Genomic DNA, 6262 nt, shown 5'->3' with positions numbered 1-6262 from the left:
GAAATATCAAGGGTAGAGAGGTTTGTTGTTGAATTTTTGTTTGTTTTGACGAGGCAATTGGGATTAAATGACTTGCTCAAGGTCACATAGTTATTAAGCGTAGAGTGTCTGAATCCAAATTTGAACTCAGTTCTTTGACTCCAGGACCAGTGTTCTATCCATTGCAGATCATGATATCTTGGGCAAATTGCAAGTAGATCCACTTATTAGTCATGGGACAAAAATTTCCCATAGAATTATAGAATGAGAGACTTGGAAGGACCCTTAGAGTCCAATCCCCCCAACTCCCTGATTTTACAACTAGGGAAACTGAGGCCAAGAAAGCTTAAATGTTTTAATATCATAAATATAGAATTAGAAGGAACTTTAGAGGCCATCTAATTCAACTCCCTCATTTTTTTGATGAGGAAACTAAGGTTCAAGTAAGCCAAATGACTTATCCAAGGTTCCATAGGAGGCTTGGGATTGGATGCTATATCAAAAGGAAGTCTAAAAGAGCAAGACTTGATGCTCTTCTCCTCAAGAGCCTCCAGTGGTTCCCCATTTCTTCTGGGTTTGTCTTTCTTTTTGAAAAAAATGTATTGCTACTTTTTCATTTTTAAAGTATCACTATCAATTCCTTTCACTCTTTTCAAATACAGGATTTATATCAGGAAAAATTTTCCAACAATTAGAGATGGATGATTGGTTGGTTGGTCCATTGGTTCTTGTCTTTCATTATCAAGGAAGACCAAAATGACATCGCCATAGAGACAAATTACAGTGTGTCCAGCTGTGTCTGATCAGACCAATATGAGCTCGGAAAGCTCTGCCACAGGTCAGGCACAAATAGTCCATGTGAACACCTGGGTGCTTACTCTAAACTTAATTATGTATGTCACATTTTCTTAGAGATAGATAGATAAAGACAGCTAACTGGCTGGTTAGGTAGATGACTAGATAAAAGATAGATGAATAGATATACAGAGATGGATGGATAGATAAATAGAAATAGATAGATAGACAGATAGATAGATAATTTGTTAAGGGCTTACATTGTTCCAGGTGAACTTGTAAGCTTGAGAATACATATGCAAACAAAAAGAAAGCTAGTCCTTGCCCTCCAAGAACTTACATTCTAATGGGAGAAGATAATACAAGAAAATTAACTGAAAAGTAAAGGAGGGGGGAGGCTAGGTGACACAGTGGATAGAGCACCAGCCCTGGAATCAGGAGTACCTGAGTTCAAATCCAGTCTCAGACACTTAATAATTACCTAGCTGTGTGGCCTTGGGCAAGCCACTTAACCCCACTGCCTTGCAAAAAAAAAAGTAAAGGAGGTAAGAAAAGATAAAGAAGAAAGGAAGGAGAAGCAGTTCATCAAGTCAATAGCAAAGCCAAGAGAGCCATAGTGGGCTTGGGCCACTTAACCCCATTGCCTTGCAAAAACCTAAAAAAAAAAAAAAAAAAAAAAAAAGAGGGTCCAAGGGAAGAACTCCCCAATCAGTGGAGGCCAGAGAAGGCTTCTCTGGGAAGGTGAAGAAGCCTGAAGTGGTAGAAGGAAACTAAGGAAAAAGTGAGATGTCAGAACTATTCCCAAAGTGGAATGATCTTTCTTAGGATGGAGTGAGTTCCCTCTCACTGAAGGGAAGTCTACAAGTGAGTCTAGGCTGGACTGAATGGCTTCTGGGTCCCCTTTCAGCTCAGATTCTGTCCTTCTGACTACAGATCCAGTACTTGGTCCCTCATCCCATATCGATCTATAATTCTCTAACAAAACCTGTGGGACTCATATTGCCACAGCTGAAAGGGATCTTAGCAATCATTGGGCCCAATTTTTCCTCATTTTTCATATGAAAAAGCTGAGGCACAGAGAGAAGGACAATAATTTCCCCAAAACTTTTCCACTCAGAACTAGACACTGCTTCAAGTCCTCCCCATCCCCCCCGCTTGGCTAACCAAGCCACCTTCTTGAAGTACAGGTTACAGTGAACTCCAACCCTCAGATCAAATACAGACTTCTCTGTTTGTTGTTCCAAGCCCTTCACAATCTATCTCCAATCTGCCTTTCCAGGATTGTTATATATAACTCTCCTTAACAAACCCTGACCATTCACCGTGATTGCTCTCCACTCACAAATTCTATCTCCTATCTCAAGCGCCATCTTTGTGACGTGGCTGAACCTCATGCCTAGAATTAGTCAAACAAATATTACACACCTACTGTGTTTCTGCTTGGGCTACAAAGACAAAATGAAATGATCCCTGTTCTCCAGGTGCTAATGTCCAATGAGAAAATGAATCCTGAATACACAGGGGGTCCCCAAAGTCTTTGTGAAGGCTTAAACTCCAGGATCATTTCATAATATATTACATTGCATTATACTGTTGTGCATAAAATATATTCAATTTATATTTTGGTATGATTGGTATCCTATGTTATGTTATACTTTATTGTCATATTTATTATATCATATTATATTGGTATGTGCAAAGTACACATAATTTATACTATATTATGATATGGTATAATATACCATATATACCATAATAGTATAATATACTATATTACATTGTACTAGTACTGTACTATATTATATAAAATATATACAATTTATATTATATGATGGCATAGTGTGGTATGGGATATTATCTTGTTATATTATATTACATTGTTATATTTTTGTGTTATATCATGTCATGTCATGTTATACAGTATTATAGGAAGTGGCTAGGTGACTCATTAAATAGTATGCTGGACCAGGAGTCAGGAAAAGCTGAGTTCAAATCAAGCCTTAGACCCTTATTAGCTGTATCACCTTGGGCAAGTCACTTCACCTTTGTTTGCCTTAATCCACTGTAGAACGAAATGGCAAACTACACCAGTGTCTTTACCAAGGAAATCACAATATTAGTGTGCTGTGTGTGGTCCATGAGGTCATGACTCAACAATTACAATATTATAATGTACAAAATAGACACAAATTTAAATGGGAAGGGAGGCAGGGAGATAATAGCATCTGGAAAGATCAAGAAAGACTTCATCGGGGTGGCTAGGTGGTACAGTGGATAGAGTACCGGCCCTGGAGTCAGGATGACCTGAGTTCAAATCCGGCCTCAAACACTTAATAATTACCTAGCTGTGGGACCTTGGACAAATCACTTAACCCCATTGCCTTGCAAAAACCGAAAGAAAGAAAGAAAGAAAGAAAGAAAGAAAGAAAGAAAGAAAGAAAGAAAGAAAGAAAGAAAGACTTCATGTACATGAACTAAGCTTTGACAGAAACAAGATTCTAAAAGTTAAGCTTGAAGATGGCTGGTATTCCAGGCTTAGGGGATAGCCAGCCAGGGCAAAGGTAGCAATGTGGGAGATAAAACATTGTGTGTGAGGAACAGCCGGTGGGCAGTTTGGTTGGGTGGTAAAGTGACTAAAAGTTAGAAAACTGGGTTATAGCCACGTTGTGAAGGGTTTTAAATGGCAAACAGGAGGAAAGTCCATCTTTTCGAATCCTTAGTTTCATTCAGAGCAAAGTTTAAATACCATAGGCTTCCCCTACAAGGCCTTTATTTCCCTGATTGTTTATGTCTCCCCACTGGAGTGAACTGTTGTTATTTTGTATATCCTTACACATATGTGTTTTCTTTCCCAATCAAATGTCTGTGTCTTGGAGAAGGGAACGTTTCATTTTTTTCTTTCTGTTCTCAGTGCCCAGCATATTAGAGTCACTTAGTAAAGTCCTATAGATTCAGGGATTGACACCTAGAACTCAATGTTCCCATGGTCCGATCAGCGTTCTGCCGAACTCTATTAAGACCCTCAAAGATCATGATTCAGCTTTATAGAACTGTTTCCTCTACAGAATCAATCCAAAGTAGCCAAGTTCAATGCAGAAAGACAAATCTGCTCTTTCAGAAAGATACGGTTCCCAGTCATTTACACCTTTGTCAATAGGAGTCAATGCTCATTCCTTCCACCAACAGCTGCATTATATGTTCCAGCTCTCCTATGAGGCTCTGGGCTCCCAAAGAGCAGGGATTCTTTTTTTACTATTCTTGTACCCCCAATTTAGCGCATTATAGGTGATTCATAAATCTTAGTTAACTGATGGATAGAAGTACTTGCTGCTAATTTTATAATAAAAGTCATTTGACTGAAGTCATCAATAAATGGATAGTTAGCATGGTAAGCCATGATAGAGACCTGACTTCCATACCAGAGCTGACAGTGGTGCTTTTCTGATTCACACAGATTAGAGTCAATCCCTTTTAATAACCCCTGAGCCCTAGTTTAAACTGTGTTTAAACTGTGATTATCCTGCCACTTAGCGTGGGGGTGGGGGAGGAAGAGAGATGGACAGACAGAGACATAAAGAAATAGAGAGAGACTGAAACAGAGGCTGAGATAGAGACAGATAGAAGCAGAGGCAGAAGAGACTGATAGAGACAGAGACACAGAGAGATTATTTATTAAATACTATCTGTTAGACACTATGCTAAATTCCAGGGATACAAAGAAAGGAAAAATCTTGATCTCTGTCCTCAGACAGCTCACATTCTTATGGGGGAATAAGTTTGTGAAGGAAAGCTGGAAAATGGGTGGGAGTTCATGCAAGGAAGGGTGATGTGATGGTGGGGAAGGAGAGGGGAAGGGGAGACCTGAATCTGGTGATGGCTCCCCTATCAGAGTCTGTGGTGGTTTCAGGGGTAGAGTCTAAGTTTCCAGAGGAAGGAAATGGGGACAAAGGTTTCAGTGGAGTTGTGGCAGGGTCATAGTTTGGAGATGGCTAAGGGGTAAATCCCACCATAGCCATCAATAAGTCCCATCCCCTCTTGTTGCCTCTATTTTGTTAATGTAAGTGAAAAGCAAGATTTGGGGAAGAGATTTGTCAGAAGGAGTGGGAAGAAAAAAAACTGGGCTTTTTTTTTTTCTGAGGGAGTACAGAAAGTTCCATCCAAGTCCAGGGTTCAGATTAAACCTCCCTAGAAGGACAGTTTCTTCAGTTGCCCTGAGTTTAGAGAGTTACCAAGGTTCCAGCCTTCTGACATAATTGGCCCAAGTGCCCGTCTGATGGAGCAATGGAAAGATTTTCTAGGGAGTTTCAAACAGGTGACTTCCCCAGAACCAGGGATGGATTGGGTGATACATACAGTGAATCAGACAACTCTATCCTTTCTTGCCACCCAGTTCTAGGCCACCAAAGCAGGTCTGAGAGATTTACCTACCACAGAATTTCCTAGGCTATGTGGACCCAAGGGCAGAGATCTTCCTGTAACTCCTTGATAAAAATTAGCTTCTTTTAAACAATATAATGATTCCTAAGGTCCATTTGGTTCCTTCATCTCTGACTTTCAGGAATTTATTTTGGATAAAAAATTCTTGGTTAAGTCATAATTATTTTGTCTTCAGTTAAGAAAATTCCTAACAGCTGGGCAAAGGTTGGGCTTTTTTTTTTTAAAGCCTTACTTGTCCTCTCTGTCTCTCTGTCTCTCTTGTCTCTCTCTGTCTCTGTCTCTTTCTCTCTCTCTCTCTCTCTCTCTCTCTCTCTCTCTCTCTCTCTGTCTGTCTGTCTCTCGATGTTGCTTTCTCCCTCTCTATCTTTGCCTTTGTCCCTCTCTTTGGCAGTCTCCTTCTCTCTGTCTCTGTCTCTATGTGTGTCTGTCCCAGCAGAAACTGCATGATCTTTTGTCAGAGAGGTTGGAGGAGGGATTTTGGTTCAGATTGGGTTTGGACAAGCTGATTCCCTTTCAACTCTGAGACCCTGGGCTCCTATGAGGGAGGATCACCTCTCTTCCTAGGCTGCATGGGCTCAGAGACTGAGGACAGAGCTCTTCCAGAACAGGTTGGGTTCAGCTGCCTCTGGGAGAACTGAAGCTGGGTCCACCCCCTGGACACCAGCCCAGGATGGCAGGAAGCCAAGGACTTAACCTTGGAATTGGATTATTCAAGCAAAGATCGTACTCAGAGTCCACTACCCTCAGGGACATGACAAATATGAGGATTACCTCAATCTCTAAGTGGCCCTGGAGAGGGGATAAAAAGAGGAGATAATAGCCCTGTTTTTCAGAGCTTACAAAGTTCTAAGTATTTGTGGTGGGATCTACATCCCTTCTTGGGTCACAGTCAGAGCAGGGGCTTCTGATGGAAACTCAGATGGTACTGTTACCCTTGCTCTACTACCCAGATTCAATGACCATGGCTTGTGAGCAGACCTGCAGCCCCCCTCCCCAACTTTGAGCATCCTGGTCTTTTTTTGGCTCCTTGGAGAATGGCGCATCTCCACTA

Source organism: Macrotis lagotis, chromosome X, assembly GCF_037893015.1.
Source record: "Macrotis lagotis isolate mMagLag1 chromosome X, bilby.v1.9.chrom.fasta, whole genome shotgun sequence".
Taxonomy (NCBI): domain Eukaryota; kingdom Metazoa; phylum Chordata; class Mammalia; order Peramelemorphia; family Peramelidae; genus Macrotis; species Macrotis lagotis.
The sequence above is the reverse complement of the archived record's forward strand: the minus strand, read 5'-3'. Positions refer to the sequence as shown.